Genomic DNA, 18,656 nt, shown 5'->3' on the forward strand with positions numbered 1-18,656 from the left:
GTGAAAGTAGGTAAAACATGAATAATGTAAGAAAGTTATAATTTTGATTCAGTAACTATTAATATTTAACTAATCTTTTTCAAAGCAAGTTCCATTGATATTTATATCTCTAAATTAAAAACATTTTTTGAACCTTATATTGCGTATGGCATATTAATAGTAATTAATTGCAAAATATGAAGCGATATTACAAACGTTTTATCCTTGGATTTTTTTCTCTTTGCATTGCGACTTATGAATTAGTCGGTAGCACAGAATTCATCGAAGAGCTGTTGATTGAATCTATCAACAGTTTTAAGTATATAGCTGGATTCAAGATTTTTCGATATTTCTTTAATAAAATCGGCGTATACTCAAAGCACGTATCTGAGAGATTTAAAGTTCGTGTTCAATTTATTCCGTTCTCTCTTACCTCATATCCTCACATTTTCAAGTAAGTTCTTTACCACAGTTTGGTTTTCTCTAACGAAATATTTTTAAATAAAAAAATTTATTGTCATTTTCATTCAGAAAAATATTAAAACATGATATAAATATTTAATAAAAAACGACATTCATTAACTATTCATTTATGAAAATTCCACCAAAAAACTTGACTTGCTGCTGAGAAAATTAGACGATTTTTAAAAAATTGAAAGTAATTGTTTTCAGTGCAATTTTGAAAAATTGGGTTTACTTATTCTAAATATTTCAAGTATGATATCTAAATGTTTATTTAAATAGTTTGTAAACATATTTAGACAACACTATCTCAGAAAACTTTTTGGTAAAATCTATACGAAATTTAATTTTTCTCAAAATTTTAACAAAACAGTCTTGAGTTTTGATCGTAGCCGAAAGTTTTGGAGCTAGCTTATTGGATGACTTTCAGTATTCAGGTTTTTTCACACTGATAGAAGGATTTCTTAGCATTTAAGAAGATTTCTTTGTATTTAAGAAATCATTTCTTAAACATCATTTCTTAGCATTTAAAAAATATTTCTTAGTATTTAAGAAATATTTCTTTGTATTTAAGAAATATTTTTTAAATATTAAAAAATGATGTTTAAGAAATGATTTCTTAATTACAAAGAAATCTTTTTAAATAGTAAGAAATCCTTCTATCAGTGCATAGATGAGGTTAATTTAGTATATTGACCAGTAAAATCATTACATCAATATACTGTCAACAAAATATCATAATAAGGTTGATTAGTAGAGATCCACACATAATGTATATGAGTATATGTGTGAACAAGTGAATATTTGTGAGTAAAGGCTTTTGTTGACGCACAAAGGGGATGGTGTGACAGTGCGCGATAGTACACCCTGGTTTGAAAAGGGTATGTCATGCTACCGTGGCGAGTTTCAAGGGGCGGCAGCGGGAAAAAGCGTTAAAGAAGGGATAGAGAAAAATAGAGGTAGGTGGGGGATTTGGTTAGCACCCAGAGAGGGTGGGTGAAGCTTAACGCATGTGCAGGACGTCTCGCGTCGCGGCGCTTTCTGGTCCCTCTCGGAGGCTGCGAAAGCGCCGCAACTAAATTCGCGGATCACAGTCATTTCATCTCTTGAATACGATACGTGACCGCGACCCGCGTATTTATGTTTTTATTAATACTGTGTGGCTTTTATCTATGCCACCAATGTCAATCATTGTTGCTTGAGTTTTCCTAGTTGATTGGAACGTTCATGAACAATGCGTTATTTCCATGAAATCCTGTTGTGAACTGATGTTGAAGAAACTAATTCTTGTGCTGAAACTAATTCTAATTTGTTTTTAATTAAAGTCGTCTTTTAATTAACCTATGATGTTGATAACCTATTTCTTCTGTATTATCATCAAAAGACAATATTGTCACTTAAATGACATGATTATTTGATAAATAGGTGTTTAATATAAATTTAGTACCTGAACAATTGGAGTTATAACAAAAAAAATGTTAACATTCTTCTGAAAGTGGAAAGTCTCCTATAGACTCATCAGTTTCGGATAACATTGATTAATTTGGTTTGCAATTCTATACATTTATTTTCATTACTGAAAAATAAGCATTGTTAAATACAAGTCTAATCTACTTACATTTAAGTAAGTTTACATCAATCTTAAAGTATCGAGTATATAGATTTAAAACCGAAACATTTGAGAATGTTGTTTGGTCTATAAATACTCTACTTTTATGAGGGAGGAGAAGTACTGAGAATATATGTATAGCCGACGAAGAATTATTGAAGAGCAAAAGTAAAGTCACAGTAGTCAATAATCCAATGGAAATCACTGTTAAATTGATTTCAAGAAGTAACATTACGACATTCCGATTCGTCGTCACGTTTCAATCATAAATCTGTGATAATGAACTTAAAATCTATAATACCGTAAAATAAAGCAGTCGCATGCACCACTAAATGAATCGCTCGCTTATTTTTTATTTTCTTTATTGGCAATTGAAAAACAATAACAGATTTAGAAATCAATTAACTATCTGATTTAAGTAATAAGAATACTAACAAAAATTATCATATAATAGAACAACTGAATGGAATCGAATAACAATAACACCAAAATTGTTCCGTGAGAACGGTAATTGAAAAGTGTTTTCGGATTGGCATGTCAAGAATCCATCAAAGACTAGTGAGTGGAAGGGAATCAACCAGCGAATAGTGTTTACTTTCAATAAATAAATAAAAAGTGTAAAGTTTCCGTGATACGAAAGTGCTGGAGGAAAGAAGAGGTAATGGTTAATGGGCCACCGACGGGTCCGTCACCCCTAGAGCAACGAGATCGCCTAGTCGGGACTAATGGTGTTTCGAAGGTGCCATCAAACAATACTTTCAAAAAACATTATCCAGACAGAGAAACAGACACTAACACGGTGATTATTGTTGATTGTGACAGTGGTGGCGGTGATAGTGTTGACAAGTTTAACACTAACAGTCTCCTCGAAAGGTTGCTGGTATTTAGGTGGCTTGGTAGTTGTAGGAGAAGTAGTTGTAGTAGTGGTAGCATTAGTGGTAGTCACAGTAGCAGCAGCAGCATCGGTGGTAACAGGTGCCAATCGAGTGACAGGAGTTTTCAGCCACGACGGAGTTCAGCACTGGGGCAAATTCACGACCTCTGGTGCAGAGAGACAAGGTCGAAGAGAATCCAGTCGAACGTATAACAACGGCCCTGAAGACGCGGGCGCCTTTAACTGCCCCCTCTGTCAGGGGGAGCATCGAGTGGCGACGACGCCGACGAAGACGACGAAAAAAGCGAAGACGGAGGTGAGCTTTATCAATTCAATTGTTGTTTACGTCCATAAGCCGGTTTGATGTAATTAAGAGGATGATGACGGTCATAATAAAAATTATGCTTGGGGATAATTTTTATGGTCAGAAAATTGAGCCTCGGGCTGTCACGGTGGCCGTGTCATTCCAAGTTCATTACGAAAACCGTACGTGCCGATAAAAGGATGAGAGAGAAAGATAAATCGTTGGAAAATCATTGGTTACCAGGAAGTAAAGAGATCTCTTATCGCTTTAGAGTCTTTTGCGATACGTAGAATTCTCGGTGCCGCGTGCCAACTACGTTCCTTAATTCGCTAACCGCTCTTAATTGTAATTGTGCCGCGGCTAAATTCCAAAGGACCTCGCGCCATTGCTTACTCTGCCTGGCAAGAAACACAAATTCCATTGTTAACCGTAATTCATCGCGGTTCTTGCACACTTGTCTGAAGAGTTGCCGAGTCAAAGTTGGCGAATAAGAACAAGAGAGACTGAATAAGAGAGAACAACAAGGGAGATAGCAACTACCAAGTAGCTGACTGTTTCAACTAAAATACTTTGACTTTACGTTTAACAGCGCGTTACAATTTTACTTTTTATTTGAGCACGTTCAACAAATTTTATCGACGTTCCAATCGAATTCCACAATAGTGCTCCTCTTATATCTTTCTCTTTTTTACTTAATTACTGTTTACCACACACGTCACGACTACTTACTGTAAACAATTTCACCATTTTGAGATCATAAAAACTTAGACAACTTTGTATCAGCAAAAATTAAGTTTTAAATTGAGTCGAGCTTTGTATTTTTGTTGTACATTTAACACCCGACCCGAAAATAGAGCGTGAAACTTACGTTAACGCGACTAAAAGGCATGGACGTTACGCCAACAAAATTGGAAAAAAATAAACGCTTTTGAGATCGGAAATCTTATTGGTTGGTGCTATAGGGACCATTTGCATTCGTGTTCTTTTAAACTTCCGCTCACAGTACTATGTTACGTATGTGTAGAAAAAGAAAAACGAGAGGCTGTCGACGAAACAGGAAATTAAAAGAATGGTCAAGGGTGATTGGAAATTTGATGAAGGGTGCTGGCTAACGGCTGAGGGTATCAAAATTTTAGAGTTTGAGATAATTACTTAGATAATACGTCCAAGAGTTACAATACTGGTCCGTACAGTATGAAAAAATAATAGGCACAATTAACAATATTTTCAAGTATTTCACTTCATATATAAACATATGATATGAAAATTTTAGCATTAAATCACCGTAAATGATTGTTTCTGTAAGATTTCTTTTTGAATAATGTCAAAATTATATGGAAAAATTAGTTGAGCCAAACTTATATTTTGTATTTGCTTTTTTCTGTGGGACTCTATCTCGAATTTTGATTATAATACAGTCAAAATTGAATATTTTTCAATATGAATGATTAATTTTCATCAAAATAATAATCAATTCGTCGTAAATGAGAGAAAATCTTAAAATTTAAGATATGTCTAATTCTTAACTTGAATAACTTTCGAAAGAACAAATTTATCAAAAAATCACAAGAGACATCCAATTTTCTACGTATATAAATATGTACCGTTCTTTTCGGGATGTTGCTTGCCGAACGAAATATAAAATTCTAGTTAAAAAAATTTTTTTTTTCCATATTATGTAAATAGAAACTGGAAATTTTCGATTTGCAACCTCTTAATGTCAATACTAAGGGCTTAATTTAAATTTTAACAAGATTAATATTTTGGCTGTCACCCATAGAATTTCAAGATCATTAAAAAAAATGATTTCGTTGCTAAATATAGGAATAGATATCAAAATTTCTTTCATATTTATTGCATTAGTCAAATTTTTGATGTAACTATAATCTAAGAGTCGAAAAATAAATGGCGATAAAAATATATTCGGTGAAATCGATTAAAAATGTCTTGTTGATAGCTCCGTATTTCGATTTGAGTAACCATTGGTTTTCGTAAAGCTATATTGGGGAGTTGAAGACGAACCACCAATTCCGACAACTTTATGATTTATTCCGTACGAGTGTGATTTTTTCGTGTTGTGTGCTTTTTCTCAACAATAATCTTCTTCTCTTCTATTTCTGCCTGACTTTCGACTTTCTTCAGTACATAACTCTTCGAGTCAGACCGTTAAATTTATAACTTACGATATGATCTATTAAAGCAAACGTTTATTGTCGTCATATTATTAATATTATAGCAGTCACGCAAAAAGTGTTGAGTTTATATACAACTTGATACATCTAATAAATTAGATTCATCTTTATTTAAATATTTACTCTATTAATTATCAAAAATATTTTTTGTTGCTACTATTAATCATTTAAATCATTGAATAAGTAAATAAATAAATAAGTAGCTAAAAATGACAAACGGAATAAGAATAATAATAATGATAAAAAGAAAAAAAAAGTTTGGAAAATCCAAAAGTGCACGCCTCATAACTCTCATTCATTTTTTAAGAAAAAAATTAATTTTGTAATTGATTAAAAAAAAAAAATACAATTAAGTAATTTCTTAATTTCTTTTTTTTAAATATCAGCGCCCTTTTTTCTTGTCATATGCGCACTTAGTCTAAAAATATCTAGCTTGATCAAGTGGTGTCATAGCTTTCACGTGACAAATAAGAAAAGTTCGTTTGGCTTTTACGGTTGTATCGTAGTGAATTTTAATAAAAATTCAATTTAAAAAAAAAATATGTATACTAGGCCACTGATATGAAATACGGACCCAGTTCATCGAATTCTTAAACTAATAAAAAAGGTCCGGTCTTGAAATATCAATTTGTTCGGGAGTAATCGTTGGTACATCCAAAATGGGGTGACATCCGGACGTCCACGTAAAATTTTTTTCAAAACGTTTTTTTTTTTTCAAAATAGCAACATGAAATGATTTTAGAAAGTAAAAGATGGTTTAATTTAAGTGTTTTTTCAGTGTACATCTACTTACATCATTGTATAAGTGTAATATGGTTGTAATAGAGGCATTTAAAGATCACAAAATTGCTTGATCTTGACGAGTCGAGTATAAAGCACAACCTCACGCGCTTCGCGCTATGAGACGTGCGAAAGTACGAAAGAGGATGACTATTATTGTATGCATCAAACGATTGAATGAGATGGATGAAAGCAAGTGATTTCAAAGTAAGCAAAAGAAGGAAGAGAATAAGGCTCGATTACAGCTTGAACGGATTGTAGCCGGTTCCAAAAGAGGGTCTGAACGTAGTGGTCATAAATTTTGATATTATACATGCTTCGACCGACTCCGCGGGAGGATAAAGGAAGATACCTTACCACCCAATGACGCAACCAACAATACCTCTCACGAAGCTGAAGCTCAAACTTTTTTCTTATTTCCTTTTCCACTCTTCTTCCACTGTTTTTTCAGTATTATTTCTATTCGTTCAGTTGTATTCCTCCGTGTTCGTGACAATGCACCTCTTGCGTAAACTTTCACCTATTTTTCCTTTTTGGATATTGTTTCGTTTCGTTTTTTCCTCTCTTTATATTCTCTTTTCTCTTTTCCGGACCATAACAATTCTTGAATAATCTATAACCTTGAAGCCAAGCGATACTCGTCCTCACAAATTTCTTTTGTCCTGTTACGTTACAGTTTCTCTTTTTCCTATTTTGTACTCTATCCTCGAATTATTCACGGCGGGAATTATTTTTTTGTTTCTCAAGGTCAATATTCTCTTCACGTTTTAGTTTAGTTTATATATCATATATTTTTATTTTAGGATAAACCCTGCTAAATTATATGTATATCGGTGTAATTAATTCTATTTATACCTCACCTTTTCTGATTACTTTTTAGATAGATCAAATTAATCAATAAAATTATAGTTCTCGGTTTATTTATAATTAATTTCTATATAATATTTATATCACATTGCACAATCTTTTTTGAAAATAAAAAAATTTCAATATGATGAATTTATACCTTGTACATAAAAAAATAAAAATAAAAGGAAAAAATGAATAAATTTTGCTGTTTTACTGTAAAGATCTTTTTACGGAATATTGTGAGTTTTATATTTAGCGTTTTTATTTATTTGTGACTAACACGGTGGTGTAAACACGGTTTTCTACAAAGTACATAGTGAATATAGATAGTTTTCTTTTCTTATTTTTGGTATTTTCCACAGTTATAAATCAATGCAGTTTGTTGAAAAGTTGTGTGGTAGAAATGAATAAACGGTACACAGTAAAAAAATTTTCGTAAAATTTAACATAAAATTTTGTGTAGATGTTTTTTTTACATAAAATTTATGTTAATTCTACACAAACGGTTTGTATTGATCAATCCATCCATTTTTTAACACACTCAAGTGTTAATTCAAAGTAAAACTACACTTTTTTAATGTTACTGGCCAACCAACACAAAATTTATGTTAAAGAATTCTTCATATATAGTTACGTATGCCACACAAGATAGACATGTAAATGTGATAGCCTCAACGTCATTTTAATTTGGTGGATTTTGATTTGTGTCATTACGTAAAATACTTAAATGCAGCTAATAAATATACAATTGTAGTGTATAGCAATTAAAAACTAAGTAAATAAAGGGTAATTTATATTAAAACATCCGATAACAGAATGTAACCTTAAAATTCATTACAAGGTTAATGTCCTTTCTAGTGTGAATCTAGAAGACGGAATAAATTTTAAATTATGAGGAAATAAATAAAATAAGAAAAATTATAAATTTTATGATTATGAATCTAGCGGACATGTTGTTTTTTTTTGACAAATTATTTACAAGTTAAAAAATACTTAAAAAAAATTAGACGAATAATTCTTCAAATTTTCTACAAGTGAAATTTTTTTTTTTTAATTTTTTTGTAATAATTTTTTCATTAAAAAAAATTGTAAAAATTTTCAGATGTCGGCTAACTTAATTTTCATTTATTTTTTTGAATTAGACAAAAAAATAAATAATTGAAATTAATAAATTATTAGAAAATAAACTTACAGTTTTTTTAATTTTCTACATGTGCATTTTTCCTTTAATTTATTATTTTCAATTGCTCATGTATTTTTTTAATCACAAAATATATATATATTTAAATTATTAGTAAAACTCACATATTTGACAGCTGATCTGAGTAACACAAAGAAAAAGTTACAATCAACACTTTATTTGTGTTATGGATAACATTTAAGTGTGTAGAAATCCGAGAATCAGCCAATGAAAGTTTTAACATATTTTTGTGTTACTTTTAACACAGAATTATGTTGATTTCATCAATACAAACAGTATGTGTAGAATTAACATAAATTTTGTGTAAAAAAATCATCTACACAAAATTTTATGTTAAATTTTACGAAAATTTTTTTACTGTGTAAGTGGAAAATAGGTTCGGGTTAGCTGTACACAAATAGTGTGACTTTGAGAATTTTAAACTGGAAAAATAATAATATAGATCGAGAAATTAGAATTCAGTTGCGAAATAGCAGGTATTTGTGTCTCAAGTCCTTTACTCAACGACCTTTGCTTTTAGAAGAATCAATAATATGTAAATTTATTCCTTGTCCCTGCAGTTGTTTTGAAAATAAAATTTTTAATTTCCGTTTTAACATCAATTAGTTTCTTTTACAAGAATATTATTTCTTCTGATAGCGGAAAACGAACTACTTTTCTTTTTAGTTCACTATAAAAATAAATTAGTTCTGCTAAAAAATTTTTATTTAAGGAATCGAAATATGAACTGGAAATTTTTAGAGTATGTTTAATTTTTTAACGTATCTAATCTAACTAGAAAATTGATTAAAAATAATAAAATTAATTGTTTGATAATTTTGAAAATTTTCTGAAGAAAGAAATATATCTAAAAGCATATTATTTTCGGCGATTATGATTTATTTTATAATTTAAAAATAAATTGCAGTGGTAGATCGCTTGAAGTAATCTAAAAAATTTTAATTATTTAAAAGAACGAAAATAAAAGGGATCATTAAAATTTATATGTATTTCTACACTGTCACGATCTGTTGGGTTGTATCTGGCACGAAAACATAACACAAACTTGTGCATCTTCTCAATTTTCGTCTTTATATTGTTTCCAAACTTCTTAAATTCAAGTTATTTTCGTCAAGTGTTGTAAGATGGATAGCGAGTGTGTTTTCTAGCTACATGGCTCGTCTGAAGAAGAGTATAGAAGTAAAAGGTGGAAAGGAGATGGGAAGAAACATCGTCGTCAGTGTTGTCGCCAAGCACATACTAGTAATATATAGGTAAAGAGTAGTAGAGCGCGTGTCACTCGAATATCGTGCCCACGTTGTCTCGTCTCTAAACGAGAAGTTGCAAGTTCTCTTGCTTGAGAAGAGTAAAGAGCAAGTTGGCGCGACTGAAGGAAGGAAGCTCGGCTTTCGCGAAAACGTCGTGACGCCTTTGGGGCGCCCTGTCTCGTTAGCTTGAGATTTATGGCTTGCTAATTGCATTGGCCCAAACAACACTATATCTTATATCTAAATTCAAGCTTATCGATCACAATCCCAAATTTTTTGAAGTTTTTTCATATATTAATATTCTAGTTTATCAAAAATTTATCGAAATCATGACATTAGTCGAACGTCAATTCTATCTATTGACCTCAAATTCACCTGTTATTATGATCATGACATCTAACAATATTCGAGGTATTGAAGTTTATACTACATTTATACACTTATAAAAAAATTAATTTATTAAAAAGATAAAATTATGAAGAAAAAAATATCAGTTGGATAGAATTTCGCCATGGATCAAGAATAAAAATTATTAAATCAAGTGTAATTTACATAAACTGAGAAACATTTTTTGCTTAAAAATATTTTCTACTCGGAAAAAAAGTTTAGATATGCTCTGTTCAAATCAAATCAGATCTAATTTGATCAAAATTTAGGTATAAATAAATCTGATTTGATCTGTTCAAATCGAATCTGATCTAGTCACATCAGATTATTCGATGAGAATAAAAGCTTTTAGACATTCTCTGATAAAATCAAATCAAGTTTGATAAGAATATCATTATAAACTAGATATTGATAAATTTGATTTGATCTAATAAGATCTTACCATACTTATGATTTCGTTCATATGTAATTAAAGTTGAATTCACTAAGAAGTTTAAATTAATCTTCATACAACTTATTTATTATTGATTCAATATGACATTATTTTTTAAAATTAGTATTTTTTTACTCTGAATCTCTAAGTGATCTAAAAATTCTCTAAGTGATTATAATTTTAGTATTATTTTCAAAAATCAAATTTTCACATCTTGATGTTTTCATGATACAAAGATTTTTCATTCAGTTTCTCCAAATATTCTCTTTCCCAAGAAATGAAACTGATTAACAAACTGACATAAGACTTGCAATCTAAAACATACTTTCTATTAAACATGAATTAGTGAAAATTTCCACAAATAAATAAATATTCACTTTTTACGAAGGAAGAACCGAACCACTACGGTTCGATTGGCACTTAAAATTAGTAAATACTAGGAATTCAAATTGCGCGCATACGCGTGCGCTTTAATTCTGAACCAATGAGTAATCAGGGTCCATATTTACGAGTTATTTCGATACTAAGCTATCTTCAATCAACCATCAATTTTAATATGTAGGATTCACTTATTCGAGGAAGTATTCACTAATACATGTGTAGAGAGCATATCCTGACTTGGACGTGATCTGATGAATTAATTTTCAAGTCTATTGGTATGACACATTTATTGTCTATAAATCAAACTTTTCACACTTTTTCAAATAAATATTTTATCGCTCAACTGATTCATGCTTGAAAGTATACCACTTCTTGCGCTTGACTATATTAAATGCCTTAAGTTTAGTCAAAATGGTTGATTCTTTCAAGAGAATTCGTTGTCAAAACATTTTTAACAATAGCATTTTCTCAAATAATTCATCGTTTTCTTGATTGATTGATTTTCAGAATCGAGGTATCTCTTGTGTTAAAAATTGCGTTAAACTTTGTTAGCCCGATTAAAGTGATTTGATTTTTAGAGCAGAAAATTTCAAAATGGAGGACAGGGTCTATTTTCAGACTCTTCTTATTGATTTTGATTTATTTTACTGCTCGTCCATAGCCAATACAAATTTAAGTTCAGAATTGATTGTTAGCTTGAAAATGGAGAGAAAAATTTTTTTTCTACCAACTTTCATTCATAATTATTTTTAATTCACAAAGAGAATTTTTTCTATTGAATTTACAGAGCTAATTAAGGCACGGTTGCACAATCAGTGCCAATGCTTTTTGCGTTCGATTGCACGCTCTAGGTACTGTAGTACATTAAAAACAAAATCCTTATAACTCTAATGAGCGTTAATTGTTCCGGTATTGTTGGGCTATAGCAGAGTAATTTTTTTTCTAGAAAATTCTATCAGCATACCTTGATGTTTTTAAATCTACTTAATACCTATTTCCGTTCTTTTATAAATATATTAGCCACAATATGGCCAGCTACGGATATTTAAATCTATGAAAATGATTTGAATACGTATAAGAATTGTGTGAATAAAAAATCGGTTTTTAAAACTGTTAATTATCATTTTTTCGGACAGAAAGAATGTATATTTTTTCCACATACGGCTAAAATTAAAAAAAGGAAGATTCTATTCTATACTAAATATGGGAGATTGCGTGTACGATATGATATCATAATAACAGATGAACATCAGCCGGTTCATTCTCATGGAGATTCATAAACTTTTTCTCTCTCCCTCTTTATATACACACACATACATATATTTCTACTACTTTCACACGTTAAAAACTTGAAGCATTATAAATTATTACTATAATGGGTTTTTATGTTTTGTTGATTCAACGTGTAGCTTATGTATGTCATTTCTCCCTCACTTTAGGTTGGTTATTATGCAAATATTAAACATACGAAAACCACTACCTCTACATTCATGTATACACAGTAATAACAATACTAATAATAATAAATGATGCGTACTCTTTAGCAAATGTATGCTCTATGCGTGCATAAATTCTTCGATGCGCTTCAATATGTGAACAATATATAAATTGTATTTTAACCATAGCTATACTCTGTAGGAAGATACGGATGTGACAATTTATTATTTTAATAGACTACTTGTTTTATCATGGTGAATTAACCGTATCCAATACTTAAACTATAAACCATTACATTGCACAACATCTCAATCAGTTGTAGTTATTACTGTTATGCAAATGAAAGCTTTTATACTCTACTCTGTCATCATCATATTGCTGTAATTTATTTGCACTAAAATAAACTACTTAGTACAAGAAAAATATTCTCTTCAAATTATCATTCTTGGTTTGGGATATTCAGTTTGAATAAATTTAAAATCATCACTCACAAATCAAAGAAATTAAACTCAAGAATAAAAAGGACACGGAAAGATTAGAACCCGACTGGTTCGTGTTGTGCACCAGACTCAGTCGTGTGCAAGAAAAAATGGAAGAAAAATTATTTTACACCAGACTGAGTCGTGTGCGCACCAGAAAGAGTCGTGTGCGCACACGACTCACTCGTGTCCTGCACCAAACTCAGTCGGGTGCTGCACCAGAATCCGTGCATAATAACCACTCTGGCGCCGCACACGACTGAGTCTGGTGCAAAACACGAACCAGTCGGGTTCTAATTTTTCCGTGCAAGACGTTCATCATTCAATAATTTACACTAAAATTTTTTATACGGTAAATTTATGTGCATTTACGAAGTGCATTTATGAATTTTTCTATGGACATATTAAAATTTAACCAAAAATTTTCACAATATACAAATTTAACGAAAAACTTTGGTATTTGTAGATAAGATAGTTTGTACTTTACCCAGAAAATTTTTTTCTGGAACAGGACACAAGATGACATTTTTTAAAGATATTATTAACTTGTTTCAAAAATATGGAAAACGATCGAATTTATATTTTTTTCAATAGATTGAAAAATAATCTCAAATACGTTTCCGAATATGTTAAGGTAAAAATTTTACTTGTTCAAAAATTTTTTAGCTGTTTAAAAAAAAAAGAAACCTGTTCTTAAACTAAAAAAAAAAAAAAAAGGAAATTATTGTTAGTTTTCAAGAATCGTTAGTGGATAAAGAATTTGATTGTATTGATCGAAGATAATATACTCTTTATCTAAGAAGTAAAATTCTCAAGCTAAGAAAATGAGTTTAAGAACAAAAAATTCTTGAATCAAGAACATTGCTCTTAAATCAGTGTATAAATATTTTTGTACTTTGCATTGATGGATGCAATACATTAAGCGGTAGTTAATTGATAATTGAAATAAAAACGAAACTGTTAAGAAATACTTAGATGATTGCTTATCTCCAGCGAATCAGCTTAATAAGTGCTCCTAAGGGAGTTCCAGAGAAAGTAACGGTTGCCGTGACCCCTATTCTTTTTCCAATATTTACGACCGCGATCACAGATGTACGAGGGTGGAGATTTTGTTCCGTACTGCATATGGGCGAGTAGTAGTACTTTTTTTTAGTTTTTTACATAATCTTTCGATAATATTTTTATGAATTTCCTTTTTAGTTTATTCTTGATAATTTATTATTTGGTAACGTGAAAAGCATTTAAGTTTTTAGAACTTGTCAAATAATTGAAGCACATATTTATTTATTTATTATAAAATAAATAACGATCGAGAATGACAGGTATGCAATTTATCGTAAATGACTAACTCGAATATTGGTTGTTGGTTGGTATGATAGATTACACGATTTCTCACACACTGAACGTCTGTTCCGAGTTCTGGTTACGGGTTGATAGGTCAAAAGCGATAAGAATTTCGCGAATCGAGAAGGTTAGAAAAGTCCAAGTATCGATCAATGATTCACATGACTGAATCGACATTATAATGCTATAAGCTACATATAAAAAGTGTTAACCACACCGAGATACATTTTAGCATTATGTACGTTACTTGGCCAAGATGTATAGTGGTGGTTATAATGTCTGTGTCTGTGTGATGTCTTCCAGCTAGCCAGCCGGCAGGATATCATCCACCACCGCTCCTTTCGTTCAAGGCTTTCATGAAACGGACGTCGAGAAGGCGGTTATAGGGCAGTATATAATTATCGAGAAGGTAATGGTAGTAATAAATCATAGGCGCCTCTTCCCCCTGGATTTTACTTGTACCGTTCCCCGTGTGCCGGGTACCCTAGCCGCCGGTCAGCCCACAACCATCAAAATGAATACGTATGAGAAATCGAGTTTGAGGATTGGATAGAGTCATCATCAGTTGGCCACGGTTCCTGGGAACACTAATCCTCACAGCGTCCATTTTCTATCGTGAAAAAACATCCATCCCCTTTGTCACTAACATCTGGTTGTGTTAATTAGAAACATTCATAGAAGAAATGCTTTCTCATGAAATAATTTTTCTATATGGGCTGATTTAGGTTAATGTAGGTTGATCTGGTCATGTACGGCCATATAAATAAAAAAAATATGAATTTTTTTTTTTATGACTTTATCATTATTCATCATTATTGTTTTTATTATAATCATATTAAGTTTTTTTTTTTATTAATAATTGTTTTATTGATTGTTACTATTTTTCCAATTACATTTTTCAGTTATAATAAGCTTATAAATCTTTAATTAATAATTCCTGGTCCATCATTGGGATTTAACTTATTTTAGATCTCTATATATTAATGTTAACAATATGTATTTATTTCATATTTGTGACTTCTTAGGGAAAAGTGGGTGAAAAACCCTATTTAGGTTTCGTTGTTTTACAGACATCCTTTAAAATTTTATGTTGATTTAGTTAATTCTTATGAAAGTCGGTAATCATATTAAGTTAGACAGAAATTGGTTTAGTTGTTGATATAACTAAGAACTAGTGACAGATGAGATCTTTAGAAGAATTCAAAAATTGATAGTTTTTTAACACCTCAAATTTAACTCTCTTATAAAGGGAGAATTCAGCAGACATGCGCCTTCTATCAGAGGTTTTTAATATTGCCTTTTATGAAAAAATTATATATGGACACATCAGAAATTATCGAATAATGACAGGCTGACAGATCAACCCTTATCAGTCCCAATCAAGCCACATCAGGACACATTACAAATGATAAATGAGCACATCAGGCCCTATAGAAATATATTCAAAAATTTCTTTACGAGACCTTTATGAAAATCCTTACATTCAACCAATATCACTATCATTTCTAGTCATAAAAACGAGTATTGTTTTCCAGTTTTTTGCTGATGCAATGGAAGAAAAGCTGCCCTATTCCTTTTAGCCACCATTAATCTCTTCTACTGCAGCATTAGTAGAGATCAGACATAACACACTAATGTGAAAATCGTAAACCGACTTGAAATGGCGTTTGAAAGCAATGTTCTCATTCGAGTTTACTATTGTGGCCCAGGATTGAAAACCGACAATCCGAATATACATTACACAAAAATAGTGTCCCAACGGAGAAAAAATACGAACAATGTGATTAAATATTCCGATAACCTAAAAATATATTTCATGGAGAATTCATTGGAAGCATTTGGTTGAATCTTGAAGCGTGTAGGGCTAGAGCAGGGGGCGGATGAGGAAGGAACTAAGAGGGGAATTTGGTGTCGTTGAGTGAGCAAGATCGAGAACGACGAGTAGAGAAAAAAGCGAAAGGGACGTGGCGTGTGTAGAGTTTGAAGAAGGGGAAGTATACCTCATCAGGAGGGGGTTGGTTCGAAATCGAGGGGTTGGGTTGGGGTGCGCTGACAGCTCGATGTTCCCGTCCGTTCGACGCTCGACGGGAGGATACGGTTCTCTGCACACATTCACACGAGTACGCCACCGAAAAACGGGACGATTTTGTATGTGTATATGTGTGCAAGTACATTTTTAGGGTCAAACAGACATACATTACACACGTACGTGTTCTCACACATGTAAGACACACACGCATAAGTTTATAAAAGTGTTAGTGCGGAGTTGTACGTCCCTCTTTTATTTCTCACATCGTTTCTCGTCCCCTCTTTTCCTGTCCCGCTCTATCCGAGCTTCGTTTCTCTTTTGCTCATATATGTTGTTTCTCGTACGAGCTTCAATTTGTGTGCTTATTTTGTCTCTCTCTACTCACTGTCATTCACTTTTTCCTTCTCTTGCTCTACTGTGTTTTTTCTCTGTGACTGTGCGTCCGCCGTCATATCGTGTAGCTCCGTTTCTGTCTGCATTCATCGAGTCAGAAGGTCTGGCTCACCGGGGTCGTATAGGCTGCGTCCAACCGGCGTCTCAATGTGGGCGCACATTACCGCGGTTCCGCGATTATTTAGAAAACACAAGCGCGTGCTTTTTATCGCTACATTTACGAACTTGTAATCTATTATTTTATTATGTTTTGTGATCAGTGTCTTAATCAATTTACTTATTGTCCATTAATCCATTTAATTTTTTTAAAATGCTATTGCTTATAAATAACAAGTACGTGTGGTTGGTAAATTGTCAACTTGATAAAAGTTAAATATTGTGTGAAATGAGGGTATTTATAACTATGACACTGAAAAATTTCACGTGGTGCTTGATGCAACATAAACATGGCGGATATTACACACGTGTCGCTGATATTTAGCTCCAATTTTTTGGATCTATCTCTGATAGTTTTTTATTTGATGGAATAAACCTTGCAAATGTGAGTCGTATTTATTGATTATTAACAAAATTTTTTTCATAAATAAACTGTTTTCTCAAGTTAGTGTTTAATGTGACCTAAATTAACACAATATTATGTGATCTACTGCTCATATTTTTGAAAATAAGTAAGCACACAAAACTTATCGTAAAATAATCGCAGTTGATCCAACACTTTTATCGCAGGATACTATAATCCAGTATTAACGTCGACTATACTATTTTATAAATAAATATATTAACATATATTTTTTTCCATGTAAAACATGTACACGACGCGCGAGTATTGCTTGCAATGACTTTAAAGGAATGAAGACGGTCGACACCTGTGTATATGTAATTGGCATTGTTTATACAGTCGTCTATGACGCTTTTTGCGTCGTTGACATCAAGTACGTTGATAAGACGATGCCAATATACACATAGTACATATACAGCCAAGTTATACATATATTTAAGTAGTTTTCTTGGTTACTATGCTGTGTGTTAGTAAATAATATTAAAAATATATATACTTAAGTTTTGTGAGTTATGTAAATGTTACGAGTACTGTCGTCTGGTTTACCTAGAATGCAAATTGTTCGATAGTAAATGCTGTATGATATCTTGACGTGATATCTAACCACGTGGATACAGGTGATAGATATACATATGCTCTGTAAAAAATTATTTACTTTAAGTATGTATACCAGACAGAGAGTTTTTATACGTTGTGTGATGTACGAATAAAATAAGTATAATATATTTTACTTTTGTACGAAAATTTATTTCGGAAAAAAATGACAGTATTAAGTAATAACAAAAAAAAGATTCAGGGAAACAAATGTACCGCTAAGTACGACACCTTCGTAAAGTAATCTGGGATCGGGATCTCGTGAGATTTCCTTTGGCGGCTGAGGAACGCTGCTGGGCGATCCACTAAACCGATGGTCTTCAAACAGAACCGGAATGCCGCTGCCAGGAACCTAGTAGCGAAGGACAACAAGTCACTTCATTATCTAAAGATAACAAAGTCGTCTTGCATAATGATGTTTCTCTCTTTTTCTCTTTCACTTTTTCTGCTCTTTTTTTTTATATACACAGCGCAATTAATGGTGATTATAATTCATGGTGCCTCAATGATACCAATTCGAATCATTCAGTCTGGTACCATCATTTTTAACTAAAAAAATTAGCTTGATTCAAAAGAAAAAATGTGATACTAAAAAAATTTTTTTGAAGAATTCGATTATTTTGAAGTAAGCTAAATTTAATTTAAAAAAAGATTCTTGGTTGAAGTAAAGTTTAGTTGAATGGAGAAATTTCCTACTCGATTAAAAAAAAAGATTTTTTTTTTTAATTATTTTTTCAACTCAAAATTTTTTGCCATGAATCAAGTTAATTTTTTCATCAGTGTCAATCTACACTTTTTTCCTCCAAGGAAAATATAAAATAAAAAAATTTCGTTATCTCAAAAATACGTTAGTGAGAGGATCTGTTTTAATCAATTAAGTTGACTATCATTCCGATAGATTAAAATGATGAATGGCAAAATAGAACCATGAGAATGACACCTTAGGGCGTGGGTCCGATCCCCGCAGACAACCACCGATATTTGTGACACAGCTCTTGATATTTTCTCACATTACATAAGGTAAAAGCCCCAATAGATGATCATGTACCAGTATATGATCACTCCATGTATTTGTATACCTATATTTGTGAATATAGATATACAAATACATGGAGTGATCATA

At 31.7% G+C, this 18,656-nt stretch overlaps 1 protein-coding gene across 7 annotated transcripts in view; it reads left to right on the forward strand.

Annotated features, from left to right (window-relative positions):
* The window catches only part of LOC123274034 (homeotic protein antennapedia-like), a 194,003-nt gene that overhangs the window by 127,914 nt on the left and 47,433 nt on the right, over positions 1 to 18,656 (forward strand). The window contains exon 1 of one of the 7 annotated variants that reach the window (XM_044741564.1): positions 1,924 to 3,240. The exons of 5 other annotated variants lie outside the window; for them this stretch is intronic. The gene's annotated coding sequence lies outside the window, so the exon portion shown is untranslated. Of the gene's footprint in view, positions 1 to 1,923; positions 3,241 to 16,473; positions 16,922 to 18,656 lie in introns of those variants that run through there. One more of the 7 variants, XM_044741569.1, reaches the window with a different exon arrangement.

Source organism: Cotesia glomerata, linkage group LG1 (genome assembly GCF_020080835.1).
Source record: "Cotesia glomerata isolate CgM1 linkage group LG1, MPM_Cglom_v2.3, whole genome shotgun sequence".
Lineage (NCBI taxonomy): Eukaryota > Metazoa > Arthropoda > Insecta > Hymenoptera > Braconidae > Cotesia > Cotesia glomerata.